We start from the raw sequence: 19,731 nt of genomic DNA, 5'->3' as shown, positions 1-19,731 counted from the left end.
TTCACTGGCATTTAATAATGGTAATAATAATATTAATAGCAGGTCGCCATTTAGATATCTATAAACAATAAGACATAAAGCAGTATAAGGCAGGAGCAAGGTGGCGAGATCTAGCACAGCTACTCACCTAACCATCCTAGAGAGATTTTATGAATTAACTTAGAACATTAACTTGAATGTAATACTGTGAAAGGGAAATATATATACTCATCCTTACAAAAAAAAACTCAAAAAACTCAAATGCATTTTTACAGTTAGGGACTTCAATAGAACGGAGGTGTTGCAAAGAACTACAGAGACAACGAAAATAAATGAAAAGAAAATAGTATTGATTGGACGGTAGATTAATTTCAAGTTAGTTTAAAGTGGGAAGTGGTTGAACAGTTGAAATAGTTATATATTTGTAGTCGAAAATTAAAGACGAAAATAGAAGGTGATGTAGAAGTACACACACAAACTATCGCTCTACATTTTTTGGTATTTTTTAAATTCTATTTTAAACTTTTTAAAGATTTTTTAAAATTTTCTGGAAGCGAATTATACAACATGATTGCATTACAGACATAGCTTCTACTAAACAGGGAAGTGTTATATTTGGCAATTGAAAACACACTATCATTTTTTAAATTGCTTAAAACTTAGCTTTGAGGAGGGTGGGATGACTACTACCTGTAATTAGCCGATAATTAAAATTTGGCAACTGGACAGACCTACGCTTTTCCATTTTTAACAAGTCCAATTCTTTCATTTTTTCTGACACATCACAGATCATATATACGAAGATTGCAAGCAAGCCGACAACAGCTATTCTGATTTTTTTGAATGCGAATCCTAAACTTAGGATCTAGACACGGGCCATAAATAAAACCGCAATATTTAAAATATGACAACCCTAAGCTTTCGCATGGATTCCGTTTCACGCTTAGATTAAGAAAATGTTTGCTTCAATATAAAAGTTTTAGATTAATAGATTATGAATTAGTTTCTTAAGTTTCTAAGCTCCGTGTCTAAGATTTCTAGGAGAATCGACAACATTTAATGGAATATTACTAATTTTAAAATCAATTTGTTATTCAGCTACAGTTACGTTTTTATTGCACCAAAGAATCGGGCATAAGACTTACTTGCATTTAATTTAAGGTTATAATCCAAGGATAATTTACACAAACTCTCCAATTCATTGTTAATCATTGTTTCAATATGGAACCCTCGACAACGTTTTGTCATTGCAATTTATACTACCGTCGAAATATGATTTAGATAAATTTAGAGCTGAATAGTGTATGGAAATGCAGCCACCTTATAGCCTGAAAATGCAGACAATTCAATAAAACTAATCCTGATTTACAAAATATGAACAAGAAGGAATTTGCTCTTAGAATATGTGATAATATGAAGAATCGCATGTATTAGCGGATTGGAAAATCCAATAATATACACGGTGTCCCATTGAAAATTTCAATGTTGATGCTACTTTTTCGAAAAAGCGGCAACGTCGATTGATAGAGTATCAATACTTATGGAACTAACCAAATTTTCGGAAGAATCAACTGTACCGTTCGTCATAAACATGTAAGGTACCATCAACCGTGAAACACCCTATATACTGTTTGAGGGGGCAGAACATTGTCTCGAATGACTGATTCTCATACTAGTGAAAGCTAAAGTCGCGGTTAAGATTCTCGGATTTTTTGATTGAACAAGATTTGAAGTTCGGTTTCATGATTGCGTTCTGAAACTGCTGATGAGTTTATTGGCTCTTTTTCAAATTTGTTTAACCTATTGGATGTTTTTCTGCCCACTTCTCCAATGTATTCTTTCTCCTGATATCTCAAACGGAATTTGCTCTTTGGCGGATCGAAAATATTGAAATATTTTTGGATAACTAGTTAATCTGGTTTTAAAGTTATATTTCTTTAGAACTTCTCACATGTAATAATAATAATAATAATAATAATAATAATAATAATAATAATAATAATGATAATAATAATAATTTTAATTATGATAATAGATAGCAGATTAACAAACACACAATATACTAATCTAATTAAATCTACCATCGACTTTCACAGTCTAGTTTAGAATGAGTTATTCTACTGAAACAGTGCGTGCTTGTACCATTGTTAATATTCAACAAAATTGAACAAATAAATTGAAGAAGACGCCCTATCCTAGCTATGAATTTTTAAAACATGGAGAAAAAGTGGAAAAAATACCAACAAAACAAAATGGAAAAACAATCAGAAAAATCTCTACAACATATTCTGTTGATGCAGTAATTCTTTCTTCTATTTAATTTTAAGCGTAGTAGAATTTCAATACTTTTGAAAGTTGATTTCGATCTGACATTTGATTCTGCATAATTTAGCCCTTTTTATTATTTTTATTAGTACAAGAACAAAAACAGAATTAAAAGAATCTAAATTAAATAACAAAGTCTCAAACTATAATTACATCCTTTTATTTTTGGACCCAAAAACTTGTATACTCTATGACCGGATTGTCCACAAGCAATAATCTACCACCATTGCAACCTCCTTTCATCAGCATTGATAGTTGCGTTCCATTTGTTTTAAATCTTGCTGGAAACTCTCACTTTGCTCCTCACTTACGACAAGTAGTGACAAGCAGGAAAGTAATCCTGGTGTGAGTGTCAAAACTGTAGTTTCATACTCAAACTGCACCCCATTTCTCCAAATTTCTCTAACACGTTGTCTACAATGTTTTTGTAATTTGTATATTTATTGGTTTCCCAAAAAAACCGTTCATAATATTAGTAAATAAAACCCATGCGACCTTTTCAAATTCGACCATGGTACTCACCAAGTCTTGATCTTCCATTATTTTCCTTTAAATTTGCACCCGAGAAAGCCGAAAATTTTCCACATAGATTTTTAAAACATCTTCCATCTTTATTTAAACGTGGTCCATCGGTCCTAATTTAATATGCAATGGTGGTAGAGAGAATTTCTCGTAAAATATTTTTTGATCCGGGAGTTAAATTAACCCCTTTGGTTCAGTTCCTTTTCACCCAATATTGCTGCACACAATGAGCATCAGGTACAGCAGCAAGAAAATAGAACAGAATCGAGACTTTTCTTAGATGAGTCAATAAAAAGCTTCCACTCCTCAGATTTAAATTCTGTACCAAATTTCTTTATTAGATTAGGAATATAGATACAATAAACGCGCATCCCGAAATATGAGAGAGAGAAACACCTCATATATCACTAACACCACTAAGGGTATCTTCATATATCTCAGGATTAGAAAAACTGACATCTGAGTCATGTGGCACTGGTCTAATTGCAGAATTGCGGTTCGAATAAACAATGTTTTTCAATTTTTTAGTATTATATTCACGAAGCGGAAATAACAGTAATCATGGTGGATTGTTGACTTTTTCAGTATCATAGGGCAGGGATCGCCTTATTACATTATTCCAATGTCTGAAACCTTCTTCACATACGTTGCTTACAGCCGGGTATGTCTTAATCACTAATGTTCACTTTAAAATGAACATAGGGGAGGGTGGGCCAAGGCGGGTGGCTTTTAACGATCAAGTCCATTTATTTTTGAGTAACTTTAACTTAATTTTGGCGAAGCTTCTGCCCGTCATACCCCACTCTCCCGTATTTATAATTTTATGTATAATAACTATATTATATATTTAATAATTTATACTTTCAATAAATTAATTATGATTCGGTTATAACAATATGGAATAGTTTTTTTAAGGACTAAAAATGTAGAAATAATAAAAAAAAAATTGGTTAATTTCTGAGGTGGGCCTTCTTGCCCCCCACCCCTTTTCAGCCTAGTAAGAAAAAAAATTTTAGGTTACAATTTCTTGAGCACAAAGCAAAACGTCTCTGGAATATTTTTACAAAGTCTTGCAATTTCAAACGGAGTTTCTTCAAGAAATGCTGCGTCGACAAGATGCGGCAATGTTTTCACTACATATTTTGGAATCACAGAAAATAAATTATTTTTAGGGGATTCCCCGCTAATATTCTGTTCATTTATGAAATATATATGCCAGTGGCGTAGAATTTTTAGAATGATAAGTAATGTTTCAATTTTTACAACAACAAATATGACATCTCAAAAATTAATTCAAAAATATAGATACAAAAAGAAACATTGTTTTTTTATTAGTTTCGTTCCTATGGTTATATAAATACTGGAAGTTATTGAGTAAAACTTTAGATTTTTGAGAGGAATTGTAATATTTTTCCCAATTTTTCTTGAACGAATTTGTCTTGTGGTTGACAAAGAAGCGTTAAGACCAATTTCATCTAGGCGCTTAAGTCACAATTCACTTACTGTCCGCTCACGGTCAAGATTTATTCAATGTACTTTTTTAGGAGCATCCATCATTCTGGTTTCTAAAATTCCGTTCCGATTTCGCGTCTGTGGTACTTTCTTCTGTACCCGTGAATGTGTTTTGTTTCGGAGAAAGCGGAAAAAGAAAAAGATCGCTTATAGGCAACGGTGGGTAATTTGTCACACGGCGAAAAAACAAATTTTTAATTATGTATGCCGTATTGCAAACAAAGATATTTGTATGCGTGACCGCCCTAATAATGCTAGAGGCAATGCTGATCAACCTTCGAATAGGCCATATAAATGAACATTGCACATGCATCCTCGTTTCTCTATATCCCAGGTATCCCGAAAGGTAGGAATCGCCTAGTTCCATTATTCCAATGACCTATACCTTCTTCACATACCTTACCATCAATACGTGGCGCCTAGGGTTTGTCTTAACCACTTATTTTACATTCTACTTCTCGTCATACTGTTAATAGGATCGAGCAGTCCGAAAGAGAGCATTTACCAACGAAACACACAAAGACAAACCGTGGAATTTCGTTACATTCGAAATATTTTGAATACATATCAAAAGTTGTATTTCAATATCAACTAGGATAAAAAAAAACCAAAGGAAAATCCGAGAACCCATAGAACATTTTTCAGTTACGCTCCGAAGAAGTCAACGGGATTATTGGCGAAACGTCAGCAAGTTTGATTCATCAACAATCGACACTGGAGGAATACAGAAGATTTATAAATAGTATTACAGTAGCCTGTGGAAGTTTCTTTCAAAACTTAACACAACAAAGACAGAAAATCTAAGCCAATTAAATTTTAATGATGCTTCTGCAAAACTGCGGTTTTCACATTTGACTTTAAATTTTATACAAACTACTCATCACAAAAATTACTGCTTTATTTCGCTCATGCATGTAGAATGTGTTGATCAAAAGTTCAAAAATAACATATCAACATTACGTTTAGAACCAACACGGTATGTTTCCTGTTAGCAGCGCCACCATCGGAGAATAAACTCGGTCGGTGCTTCACCGTGCTTCGGTACGCTTCACTTCATCGAGCGTCAAAATGTGGCGTTAAAAAGTGTTTGTGTTTTCTTACGTAGCAGTTCTCATTTGTGCTACGCTTCGCTTTACTTCAAACGATTTAAAGCTTCCAATCGCAGGCGAGCTTTTCCACGCTATAAATTATGCGTGTAGAGTGATATTTCATGTAGTTTGTACGAAACTAGAGAAGTACGGAAGTAACCACAAAAACGATGGCCCTGATGGATGACAAGGAAGAAAATTGACGTTATTAGTTAGGGAACATGAAGAGACATGACATGAGCAACAAAAATTATAGCAATTAATGGAGGAGGGACAACATACAGTGGTGATGAATGAAATGGAGCCATCTGAATGTAATATATTTTGTGGCGAGTAAACGTTTAATATCGCATTCAAGTTGCAAAACACATTTTAATACAAACATCTAATCTAATAATGAACCTCGTTTAGCTCCGCCCCCTCAAACAATATATAAGCAGGTACAGACTAAATTGCGAACCAGTTTCAGTCAAGCTCTGAAGAAGCCAACAGGATGATTGGCGAAACGTCAGCAAGTTCGACTCAGCAAAAACCGACGCAGGAGGAATCCAGAAATGTGTTAAAAATAGCCATAAAATTAACTTTTATGTTTAATAACTTCATCCCATCTTTTGGGCATAGTGTTTATAAGAGTTTTAAATTTGAAAAAATTCTACTGGTATTGATCTGCAAAGAATTATTTCTTAAAGTTCTTGCTTATTATTCGTTTTACGCTCGCCAACTGCATTTTTAAGGCAAGTCCAAAGATTCTCAATCCAATTGAGATCTGGAGATTGGAAAGGCCAGGAAAGAAACTGTCCTACTTTTCTAAAAGTATGTTTTAGATCATTGTCTTGTTGATAAAGTTCTCCAAACGATAAATCGTTTTTACGACATAATCCCATATTTAACTGTGGTAAATTTCACAATTCCACAATGACGTTCCAGAACCCTACTTCGGTACTTCGCGCTGAATGTTGACGGATTTGTGTAGAGTTTCATCGGTGAAATGTTTATTAAAATTTAGCTATAAAACAATGACAGAATATCTAAAAAAAAAGTTTTACACGTTTTTCCAACTAGAAGCAGATGTTTTTCTACTTCTTCTATTTAATTCTATTTCCCCATAACTAAATTTGGGCAAGGTGCTGTTTCTTCTTAAACGGAGTTTCAGCTGTCCCTCTATCAGTTCTATCGGATTAAAATTGCAATAATATGGTGGAAGGCGCATAATTTTGAATCCCTGCTCCATGGTCAACTCCTTATCAAACGTTTCCGCTTTAAAGACTTCCAATAACTGCTTCTATATGTAGGAAGTTTCAAAATACATATCATTTTCTAGCACTGTTTGGTGGAATATTTTGAAGCCATTTTTCAGAAAACCATTTTTCAAAGACGTCTGTCTGCTGTCATGTATTCGTGGTAGTCAACCTTTGCTTCTTTGATAATACGTTTGCTCCGCGAAACTACAACAAACGAATATTTCCTGAGATTATCACCAGTCCGTCCTCTATTGACGGTATTATGGGGATGTTTTTAGCAAGAAGTTCTTGGACTTCTCTCAAAAATCTTGCCCTCTACTCCGAAATTCTTCTTGATTCCATCAAAACTTATATCTTATTGATGGTTTTGTCATTAAAACCAATTCTTCGTACGAACGCACGAAATTCTTGATGGAAAGTTTAAATTCTTAAACAATATTCTTCTGATACGCCTCATATATCATTCGTCTAACTTTTCTGTCATGGTTCATTTCAGGTAGACTTTTTGGGACCCCACCATTTTTCAGCGTTTTTCTTTCTTAGACAGCATTTACAACTATGTTACGTACTGTGGCATATGGTGTTTCGGATTAAGCTTATGATGTCTTACACCATACCATGTTTAACACTTTTGGTGGTGTGTTTTGGTGAAAGTTCCTGGTTGTTCCTGGCAAATTTGTTTTTGTTTCATCGCTTGATAGTATAGTACGTCATTTCTCAATTGCAGTTTCACTTAAATTATTTCAATTTAAATGATATCGAGCAAACTATAGACGATGTTCAATGGTGATCTACCATGCATGTTATTAGCCTGAACGCTTCTCCGAACCGTTCAACAACTTATTAAAAGTCCAGTTCAATTTTAATGGCGGTAGATGACTTAAATGGGTCTTTTTTAGAAGTGCGATCAGTCTGTATGTCCTCACAACAGGTGATTTTTGTTCTTGCTTCACGTACCGATTGCATTTCCACCATTTTCTCAATATTCTCAATATTAAATCTATTACTCTCTTAGCAGCTGCCCAGTGGATACCACGGCCCATTTTAAAAAGAATTGTTTAGGAAATAAGCAAATTCGCAACTAAGCGCAACGGAAAAACGGATTCTTATTGAACTATTCAATTAATTTGTTTGTTTTAGTATAAATATTAATTTATTTTTTCTAAAAATTGGTATAATAAATCTAGCAACTTTAGACTATAACATTTCGAACCGCAAAGAAATTATTTCTTTGATTTTTCATGAATATCTGACGATGGACAGGTGAGTGAAACGGGCTGATATCTATTTTATAATACTAAAACATTAACATATGACTTGATGCAGGAATGTTTAGAGTCGATTTTATAGGAATTTGGAGCTGAATTCGATTACGGCACTAAGAACTCGAATTTTAATGGAAGGTAAATTTTTATTTTATTTATTAATTTGCTCTTTTGGGTGCAAATATGTAAGGCCCATAACGATGTCCTGTTAAAAATTACAAACAGTTAACAGCATTACAAGACAAGCAGAAAGAAAAAAAATAAACAATGCGATAAATTGAGTCCAGCATAGAAAAAGTAAACAATGAAAATAAAATTTCAAATTTGAAAATTGACCAAATCCGCCAAGAGATTTGTTTTTAATTTCATTCTATTTATTTATTGATAAAGGAAATAGAGAATCATTCTATTTACTCATCAGTAGTCTTTAAATAAGTATAGTCGGGAAAAAATTACGAATAAGATAACGAGTGAGTCGCTCCAAAAATCTAACAGCAAGGATCTTCGTAGTTTCAGTCAACAGGATGACTGGCGAAACGTCAGCAAGTTTGACTCAGCAACAACCGACGCAGGAGCAATCCAGAAGTTTTGTAAAAAGTATTACAGTAGCCTGTGGAAGTTTCTTTGAAAAAAAAAATAAGGATCTTCAAGTCCAGGTCCAAGCAGTGAAGAGTTGGCTGAAGTTAAACTATTATTATTATAATCCATAGATTAAGAAACTCATAACGCTCATCTCTAAGTTCAAAGATTTTGATTAGGGTTTTATGCATTGCATACCGTATCTCAAATTGGTTGAAATCACCAGTTTTCTGGGAAAACAGCAGAGATATAACTTTAGCGACCCAGTGTTAGATTTCTTGTGTTCTCGAGATACACGGTAAAAGAGAAATTTTGCGACAACCTGTAAGACAGAAATCAGTTAAAAATTACTCGAGCTAGATGTTTATGTAGTGGCTTAGTCCACAAATTTTTGTAGATGCACATCCTTAAAAACGTAATATTACAAGAAAAATATCAGTTTTCTTTTGAAACTCACAAATTTCAAGATACAATCTAAACGTGTGTTTTTGTTTTTTAATGGATCACAAGAGAGATATTTTAAATTCAATTCAATTCAGTAACTAACTTTTCTAATAAATAATCTAATTTATGTAAAAACAAATTATCGTTTAAATGGCCTACTCATAAAAATATATTAAAAGAAAAATGTGAAGCTAACAGCAAGCCTAATAAAAAGTATTGAAAGACAGAGTATTCCATTAAAAAAATATGATGTTAAGTTTGTATGTCAAAATTTGTGAGTTTTAGCTGACTGCACCGCCATCCAAGATATCTATGAAATTTCCGTATATTGTTGTATATAAATAGTGAGCAAAATAATTATAGTTTTGAGGAAGAATAAGTCAAAATTACAATGTAATACGTTATATCAAATTAACCGTTGTCAGTTATCTTCACAAATTGCTTATAATTTTTAGTCTTATCATTATAGTTTCATGATATTATAAATGCTGAGTTTTATTTCAATAGGTAATAGTATAGTTTTTTAATAGTTTCTTAAAGCTCAACTTGTATCATAGTTAGGTGTCCAGAATGAAGCTTCTATTCTCTAGGTTAAAATCTAATTAAATAAATATCTTCCTCCTTCGAATAGCGACCACAGCGAAAATTTACAATAAATAAAATATGGAAGAATTAGGAATTAGGAACTTCAATAACATTTTATAATTTTGAAGGAAGTGTCACTGCAAATCGATATTTTGAAGTACTGCAATACACCGGGTTAGTAAAAAGTAGCGGAACGCTTAAACATCTCCAAAACTGCCAAAGCCGGTACGATAAAATTCAACATCTGGGGGTTTTTGAACATGCAGAATTCAAAAATGGCAACAGCAGTGTTTCCCGATTGATCAGTGTTAATAAAAAACATAATCACTTCAGAATTTTGGACGTCTTTGAACATAGAAAACGTTATGAGTGTTGAGAAGGTTACCAGAATTCAAAATATCATTGTGAAAACTTCTTCAACATTGCTGTTAGAATTATACAATATACATGTGCCGGTACCATTTACTAACCCACCCTCTCTGGAACACTTAATTAAATCCAGCGTCTAGAAGAAATCGACAGGTTAGGAATGAAGAAAACATCATAATGTTCTTGTCTGTGTTCACTTTAATTCCATTTAAGCTTAAGTTTAGACTTGGATATTAGTAAAACATCGGTGCACCAAATTCTAAAAGACCACTATCTACCCCCTTATTATATTGAATTACAAAAATTCTGTTTTGGACGAAGATCACTATTTTCTATCTCGAATATTTTGGGCCGATGAAGCTATTTTTTGGAGCAATGCAATATACATTATTGATCGCCCTTCAATTTTCATTGTGCAATAAATGAATTATCAAAATCGGTGAAGTGTTAACGTCTTGCATGGTAGTTTGGATGATTTTACCATGGCCTGTCAAATCTCCACACCTTGCCGTTTTTATTAAAAAATGTTCTTTTACAAACAAGAAGAGATATGTGACTACAATACGCACATTTTTCTCATGAAGGAACTTTTTAGACCAGGCTTATCCAAAGCGTTAAATAGGAAGAGGCACCTTTGGGGTAAAATAAAAAATATTGTATATCAACTCGCTTTACTAGTCTTGAAAATATGGTTGATCGTATCCGAAATGCTCTTGCCAACCTTTGAAGAGTTGAAATTAGTTCAGCCGTATTAAACACTCTACGTGTTTTCCTTTCAATTTTGTTGTTGTTGTTTTTAGGTTAGGATAAAGGATGAGGTTTGCACTGGGATGTTATCAAAAAGATTTGAATTTGTCTCAGCTTTAAAAGAGTGTTCACTCTAAGGATCATAACTATCAAAATTTTTGCAAAAAATGGATTTTACAATTCAATATGACAATTACTCACTCTGGTGGTTATTACAGAATGTCAAAAGTAATTTTCTGCATTTTTTCTTGGATTTACTTAACAATTTATTTTTCAATGTTCTAGGAACATCCGTTTTCCTAATATCGTCCTCGTATGTATATAACTAGATTATTAGAAGTTATGATTTTAAAAAGATACAAAGCAAAACTTCTATTTAAGAGCATTCTGAATCTCTGAGAAGGGAAAAATAGAGGCACTTTTGGATCGGTTTATTTTTTCCACTCTTCCTCAATCCAATGGTTCTCCTTCGTTTGTGAGTTGATTTCAACTTGTTTTTTGCTTAATATGGATTAGTGTTAACTGCAACTTTCATAAGTGCAAATGACTTTTAATTTTGACAAATTTACATATTTCACTCTTTTTCATTAAAACAAAATAAACCGGAAAAATACGAAAACGTAAGTGGAAAAGAAAATTTAAAATCTACCAACTCGTAATGTTCACTTAAGATCCAAAACAATCGAGTCAACAAGGCCGCAATCAAGGATAAATACAATCTGACGAGCGGCCATTTGCAAACGGATTATTTAATATTTCGCTCAGTTCATTCGGAGATTCCGTTCTAATTGGGAAGTGTTAGCAAATTATCTCTTGCTTTAAGCGTTGCTCGCAGATTAATTACCCTACTTAACAAAAAGCGTCGGGCGGTTTAATTTCGCCCGCAATAATAAATGCATTGAAGCGAAACAATAATTAGTGCCGAAAGGCGGATCTTTTGCGACGTTTATGAAAGCTAATACCGTCGAGAAAGCTGCAACGCCATTAGAAGGAGATATCTTCGAAGTCATTTTTTACGTTGCTAAACATTTATTTTTCCTATTTTTTTAAATTGGAGAAATGGCATTGGATTTTGGGACGCGGGAACCCGACACGACGAGTGGAAACTGCAAAAAATTGATAGCCAACCTACGTTCAACATCACTTATATCAAAGGCCAAAAAGATGAAAAGGATAGATACACAATACAACATAAGCTGGTCAGAGCAATACCTGGTGTTGATGACCACTCTTGGACATATAAACATAACATGAGATGAACAGAAGCTCAACAGCAAACAGCCTTATGAAGGCGGAATCTCTTTAGGCGAGACAAAGACAAATTTATAGGTGAGGATTAAGAAAGACGCACGAACAACACAATGCCCAAGAAGACTCTGTTGGTGACCACTCTTGGAACATGGAAATGAACATAACATGATATGAACAGAAGTTAAACCCATCCGGAACTAGCCTTGCGAATGCGTAAGCTTTTGTTTGGGAGAGACAAAGACACATCAACAGGTGAGGATAAGGAAACACACAATAGTGCATATAACTTGAAGACGACTGGAGAGACTTGATCAGTTGAAAGTTTGTAGAAATAAATATTGAAAATGCGGCATAAAGTTGTTCTATCTAAAAAACCACTTATTGTGACTTACATTGCCTTCATTTGAATAATATCTCAACGTTTCACTTCTCTAACCGCTGTCAAGAAGATAACAAAAAATTCTATTTTTTTTGAAAGTCATATGTGACCACTATTTGCTGGTGTCTGAAAAAGTAACAGTTCATAATAGAATTTGTGAAGCTGTAAACCGCAGGGGGAACAGTGAAAACCACAATCCCTGTAATTGTCCATAATTCATGGGAATTACTTTATACTACTTTGCGTTTGATCCATCGAAATTTATTTCTATCTTGATAAAAAATGTTATATAGTTATATAGTTTTACGAACAAAATATTTTTTCTTTTTCTTCTCAATTAGATTAATCTAGCTTTTAAGCTAGACTTCCTTTTTTGAGACTTGCAATAGTTGGCAGCTATTCTTTTAGTCGCAGATGCTGTTTCGTTTTTCAATAAAAACTAATATTTAAAATTATATGATATAAAAGTGCCTCCCATTCCTTTGGCAAATGATTATGAAATTGATGGCAATGATATGATGAAGCAGGACAGAAAAGGAGTACTTCAGTACTGACAATAAGAATCCAGTTTTACAATGGTCTTTCAAATCTTGTGGGTATATTACTTAAATTTTTAATTCTATTGCTACTATATTAGGAAATAAATGGCAAAATGAATAAGAAGAGAAGAGAAGCAAAGGAAGATGAAGGCAACAATTAAGGTGTATCCTGATACTTCTGTGCGAGGCAGACCAACATTTCCTCGATTTTCTAACAAACCTTTTTAACTCGCCTTACGAATACGGAGAAATTCCAGAGTAACGGCTATGGTGAAGCTTTATGGTTATACCAAAGATACGAATTCAAAGCACTGTGATCAACAGCGCCTGACAAGCCTCAAGCTTCAAAACCATATTACCAAGGCTTTTACCACAGTAAATCTAAAAAACATATCAGAGTCTCACTTTAGTTTCCGGAATGCACTCAGTATAAGTTCCGATTCAAAGAAGCAGATATATGCATCTGTGCTACATAGACTTCTCCAAATTATTTGATACTGTGAAACTTGTTCAGCGAGAGGATAGCAATTAGAAAAGGTGTACGACAGGGATGCATCCTTGAAAGGCTACAGAAAGCATTAAAATTAACGGAAAAGCAATCAACGATATTATGTACGCTGATGCTACATTTATCATCGCAAATGACTGTATCGAACTAAAATAGAATTAAAGTTAAGACTGGTCACCCGAAAGTAACTGCAATCCTTCCAGCTAGGGATATATAGTTTTCCTCAGATATCATACACCGATCATATTACAAATACAGAAGTGATGCCGTGAATGGAAAAAGTGAAGAAATGGTTGTTAACAGCAAAAAAACGGAAGTTTGAATACAAGAAGCGTATACCACCATTAATTGTCCAGGAAAAAGTCGATAGCACTCCACTCCTGGCGTACTTACGCTAGTAGTTTAAGTTAATTAAACTAAACTGAAAGTGAAAATAGTCAGGTTGTCAAATGGAAGAAGAGGATTGCTACTATGAGTGTAGAATTTCAGGCCTTGCAATACAGTATTTGTTGCACCTACCTATAATATCGATTGTCCCGTGTTAATGAGCTATTTCAACCCTACACCCTAGTTAGATCGAAGTGCTCACAATGATGTTATCCCAAGGAACTGATATGAAGGAATTCGGTTACATTTCGTCGACATCCCTTGCCATTCATAACTCGAATTATATGAGCTTTAGCAGTTTTCGCTATTATGTGGAAGCTAACATAGGCGATTTTCATTCTTTACATTGTTTACATTAGCTTTCAAGCATTATAATAGGCTTATTATTCACCGATAAATAGATAGACCGAATTCACCATTTGTATAGTTTAATTGCGAAGCCTTTACGTTTAAATGGCACGAGATTGGTTTTCTCTGCCCGTTAAATGTCAGCATTTCCGAAATATTCATTCTCGACGATCTTTTTGTCAATTGAAAAGTCGATTTGGTTCCGAATCAGCGGCCAGCATGAGACGGCGTGGTCGCGGATTTATTTATAGCATATCCGGGTTTTAACCTCACATATTATTTATATTCGACTCTCGGAAATATCTTTTTCCAAAAGTGTTGCGTCGTAAATTTTAATAACACTGGCGAACGCGTGTCAAGAACATCTGGAACGAGATTCATTTTTTAATATCGAAAAAAGAACGCTAGCTATTATTTATGTTGATTCTTTGTACACACACACACACCCGCGCGCACACCTCGAGTTTATAAAACAGACACTATACGGACGGGTACGGATTTATTGAATTTCTTCCGGAGAGCAAATTGTTAGCGCGTCGGAGAGTATTGAAATGGCTTCGCGGAAAAAAGTTTCCGTTCGTTGCTTTGACCTGCTGAATATTAGATGGGCTTAATCGTTCCGTCAAAATCGAGAAAGCAAAGCAGAGATACTTTTTTTTATTCCGCTCCTCTAATTAGGAAGTGATCAAAATCCGAATGCAAGTGCACAAATGCACAATGAAAGGCAACAACATAAAAAATTATTTTTAAAATGAGTGCAATGCAATATATTGTTGAGTTTATGCTCTTTTCTTTAGAAATGGCCGATTTGGGAGACAAATTTTATTAATAAATATTCTGCGAAGTCACACAAACCCTAAAAGGAATGAACTTGACAATATCTTTTTCTACTCCCGTCTGTAAAATACCTAATTACACACCGATGTAGCGTGCGGGAAGCGTCACTTTACGACGTCAGTTTCGGTTTTCATGAATCCGAGCCACTTCGGACATTTCCGGGATTTTTTTTTCGGAGATATTTCCCACGCTTTGAATTTTGACGTTTGTCAATTCTGACCGTCACGTCAGTGAATGTATTCGTGTAGTTTTGCGAAAATGTATCTAAAAACTAACGGTCGTACAAAAAGTATAGTATACAACACGTTCGATAAACTTTTTGACTCACTCATTTATTAAACACTCGCTCCGCTGCGCTCCGCTCGTGGCAAATAAACACGTGAGTCAAATGCCGTTTAGCGCACTTGTTGCATAATATACAAATAATAATAAACAGGTTAAGAAAAAGTTAAGAAATAATGGCGTCTTAGCAACTTTGGACACGGAATATGATTCTAAAATTATAATTCTTAAATTTCGATCGGTGGAGTAAATTTTGAGGGGCACAGGAAACAAAAACTGCAATTAATTTTTTGTTGTTGATTTTTGAACTTTTTTCTGATTACTTGGCTAACGTTGTGTTCTATTACGATAAAAATGCATACTTGATTGATGATGGTATGCACCGTTTTCGTGGAAAATTAATTTGGAAAATACACTGTTCAGCATTCCCATTTTATTTACTTAACGAAAATTTAGAAAAAGAAGAATTTGAAACAGAAATGATAAGATATGTTGTCAGTTTCCTTTTTTTGAACAAATATTTATTTATTTGTATACAAAATGGGTGATTTATCAAATATATCTAAGCCACGAGAAACCTAACTGTGAGAAAGTTGTGGGAATAATTACATACCTAGATTTCTTATCTATCTGTATACTAAGCCTTTAAGTTTTTTAACATCTGTTGGTAAATAATTCAAAGCTCTTGATACATTACCAATAAGATTTTGCGGTGCTATATTGGCCCTTATGTTAATTTGATATATATTGTTTATCATTTTGGCGTTAAAATTATGCAGTTATTTTATTGTTGATTACATTAGATGTCCCCGAAGTGCATCCTTTGAAAATTTGTTTGCCTACAAGTTCCCCATAGAGCGTTGTAGGTCATGCCTTTAGTTTTTTCCGATAAATGACGTCCACATTTAATGATTGCAGCTTTCATATGTACAATTTTATTATCCACAGGATTTAGATGCAAGTTCCAACTTAATTTGTGAATTGCGTGTATTTTTTTTCTGAAATGCCTTAAATTATTTTTCATTTATATTAAATTTGTTATTTGTTAATTTGCATTTCATGGTTCATTATCGGACTATGTAAACATTAAATTTAATTCATAATTCTGTATTAAATGGCTAACAATGAAAAATCACTAATTTACTGTAGGTTTTTAATTAATTTTCAAAACCTAACCGTGATCTTACTCTAATATTTTGAGCATGAAGAACTTCGAAGCGACTGATCCTAATCTAATTTCCAGTAAAATTAATTCGCCTTAACTCTTACGGATTAGCTACTTCTATGGCATAATTGTATTTTATGCAACGAGAGTGACAAACGGCATTTGAGTCATTGAGCAGCCGAACAAGTGTTTAATTAACGAGTGACTTATAGTATATTATGCAACAAGTGCGGTAAATGGCATTTGATTCACGAGTTTATTTGACAACGAGCGGAGCCCAGCGGAGCGAGTGTTTAATAAACGAGTGACTTAAAAAGTTTACAGAACGTGTTGCATACTATACTTTTTCTACGAACGTTAGTTTTTGAGTACATTTTCGCAAAACAACACGAATACATTCACTGACATGACCGTCAGAATTGACAAACGTCAAAATTCAAAGCGTGGGAAATACCTCCGAAAACATTCGATTGCTCTCAAACCCGTGCGGTAAAATCCCGGAAATATCTGAAGTGACTCGTTTCCGTGGGAAACAAAATTAACGTGGTAAAGTGATACTTCCTGCACGCTAGATCGGTGTGTAGTTAGGTTTTTTTACAGACGGGAGTAGAAAAAAAAGGTTACCAGACGTGTTGCATACTATACTTTTTCTACCACCGTTAGTTTTTGGGTACATTTTTGCAAAACAACACGAATACATTCACTGACATGACCGTCAGAAATGACAAACGTCAAAATTCAACATCCGATTGCTCCCAAACACGTGCGGTAATATCCCGGAAATGTCCGAAATGGCTCGGATCCGTTTGACAAGAAACTGAAGTGTTAAAGTGACGCTTCCCGCACGCTAAACCGGTGTATAATTAGGCATTTTACAGAAGGGAGTAGAAAAATAGAATAGAATAGAATCGGGTGGGTTTAAATCAGATGACCTAGCTGGCATTTGCTGGGTTAGCTCAACCTATTCATTTGTTCACAAAATTTTCATCCAACCACCACGTTCTTGAACCCTGTCCAAAATGATTTGGTGCTCCTTATCGCGGAAAGAACATTTCCATGCGAGTATGTATGAGAATATTCTCTAACAATCCAGCTACTGTGTAAGATGAAATTCTTTGTTCGAAAAACACTTCATACTAATAAAAAGACATCGTAACACCAACAAGGGCTAGTTTTCCATTTTTGGGCTAACCAAAACTTCCGCCCCTGACCAAAATTTGGCATTTATAGTCCAAAAATATTAACCACTATTTTCAGTTTCTCGATATCTGTTTATGCAGCGTGTTTCAAAAAACATGTTCCATCTGTGAAGGAGAGATTCTTCAAGTAAAAATAAACCGATTCTGCTTCGTTTCGTAGCTACAGGGAGTTAAAGAATTTTATTTTTTTGATTTACTCTATATTTTTCTAGAACAAGTACATATTTTACTATAAAGACTGTATGGGACTTTCATTTTTGGGGATATTTAAAGGAAATTGTAATTATTTAGAAATCTTTAAGTATGCTTATTTTAAATGACTAAAATAAAATAAAATAAAAATAAAAATTCTTTAATAAGCTACCGAACGAAGCAGCGTCGTACGAGTTATAAGTTGGCCCACTAATTTCGGGACACTCTGTATAAGGGTTACGCTGCTAACTCGAACTAGATTCAATTGGCCTCGCGGAAAAACCGAACGGTACCACTGGCAAGCGAAAACTTATCGAAACCTCAACACCAAATCGCACTACCGGAAAAGCAAATAATTTTTTTAGGTTATGTTTGTCGTGTGTCAGCTGTTCCGCGCACATGGGATCGACTTTGACGGTGAACTGTAATCTACGATTTCGAACTACGTCTGTAATCCGACCTAATCATTTTCTAGTAGAGCGACGTCAATATCCTCATGTCACTCGGAAATTGAACGGCGACAATGTCGCAGTTTTTCAAACGGGCGACCACGACGACGGGCATCTGTCCGCAGTAAGCGGCGAACACGGCATGACTAGATTTTCACGACTCGTCCCGCCCAAACCGCAGAGCTTGCGTCGGTTCCCGCTAGAGGTCGCGCATGGAAGCGCGGCCACAGCGCGCTGGATGCGAAGTCGTTTCGTGAAAACGTTGCGTTTTCGCTAGTCTTTGACACAGGCGCTAAGTGCATATGTTATTCCTCTGTATTTTATTACAAATAGAGTGTGTCCTAGGTAAGGATGTCTGTCATGGAGACATTTTAAACCATAAGGGATACGTAGATGGTTAAATCAAAAAACAGTTGCAAAATTTAAATGTTAAGAACGTTCCATCCCTCCCGAAAATACGCACAAAAAAACCGAAGTTCGCCGATTTGTATTTTTATTTTTTGCTGGTGTTATTTAAGGTGTTATTCCTATAGGCCAACAACTTTATTTTTTCATAGGGTCCATGAAAAAACTTGTATAAAATGGCATTTTTTATTACGAATACAACGATGTATGACACAATATGATATTACATTGTTTAAGTCATAAAACAAGGTTTTAATTTAGTTATCAATGTATTGGTGTAGTAGGCACAGGCATGATAAATAAAAAAAGATAGTGCAAAATAGGTTGATTATGTCACATGTTAATTCATTAAAAAAAAATACATAAAAAGAACTTACTCCAAAAAAAAAGAAATATTAAAGAATGTTAAAAACAAGCTACCATTATTTTCCAAACACAAATGACACTATAACATGGTAGCATATCAAACTTCTCATCATCAGGATGCCGCTTCGGGGTCTCTTGTCTTAGAAGAAACCATTATGTTATATTTCTATCGTGTTCCTGCGGACCACTACGGAACTTTCGCAAAATCGATGTAATTTTATTGTACCCTTTATAAACTATCTTTCACGTCTCACCGAAGTTCAAAGTCACGGCAAACTTTGATAAACATAAAATTTTTTACAAATAATAGCTATTTCCAACGGTATTTTTCCATGTCTCGCGTACCCCGTATGATAGACAAAGCCTGAAACTCTCTCCCCACACAATTTACTATACTGTTTAAACCAAATTATCTTATGAATTATAGTTTTTCATTTACGGCTAATAATTTACTCACGAAAAGGTCAATTTTCTGAATCTTTCAATTTTTTTTGCCCATAACAGACACACTTGTACATAATCCAAAAAATACCAGAAGTAAAGTTATGGAGAAAATATTTTTTTTCTCAAACTATACGCCGTAATAGTTAATGACATTATCGCGTCTAGATCAAGTCCGCGGAATAGTGATTTTCATATAGATTTCTCCAGATATCTTAAGCAGAAATTGTAGCTCTTAATGCGGTTTATGGTACTGTTTGAAGAAAGTGGCAACATTTTTATAGAATTCTGCTTTGCTGCTAATAATTTACTCTGTAAAAGAACAAT

General features: G+C 34.3%; 1 protein-coding gene across 11 annotated transcripts in view; it reads right to left on the bottom strand.

The window, feature by feature from the left end:
- LOC132697310 (coiled-coil domain-containing protein AGAP005037) overlaps positions 1-19,731 on the bottom strand; it is a 402,124-nt gene that overhangs the window by 317,273 nt on the left and 65,120 nt on the right. Inside the window, exon 1 of one of the 11 annotated variants that reach the window (XM_060662681.1) lies at positions 17,936-18,269. The exons of 8 other annotated variants lie outside the window; for them this stretch is intronic. The gene's annotated coding sequence lies outside the window, so the exon portion shown is untranslated. Of the gene's footprint in view, positions 1-17,935; positions 18,270-19,731 lie in introns of those variants that run through there. 2 more of the 11 variants (XM_060662682.1, XM_060662683.1) reach the window with 2 other exon arrangements.

Source organism: Cylas formicarius, unplaced genomic scaffold, assembly GCF_029955315.1.
Source record: "Cylas formicarius isolate icCylForm1 unplaced genomic scaffold, icCylForm1.1 PGA_scaffold_1__22_contigs__length_36826433, whole genome shotgun sequence".
In the NCBI taxonomy this organism is placed as follows: Eukaryota; Metazoa; Arthropoda; class Insecta; order Coleoptera; family Brentidae; genus Cylas; species Cylas formicarius.
This window is presented reverse-complemented; position numbering and strand designations above follow the sequence as displayed.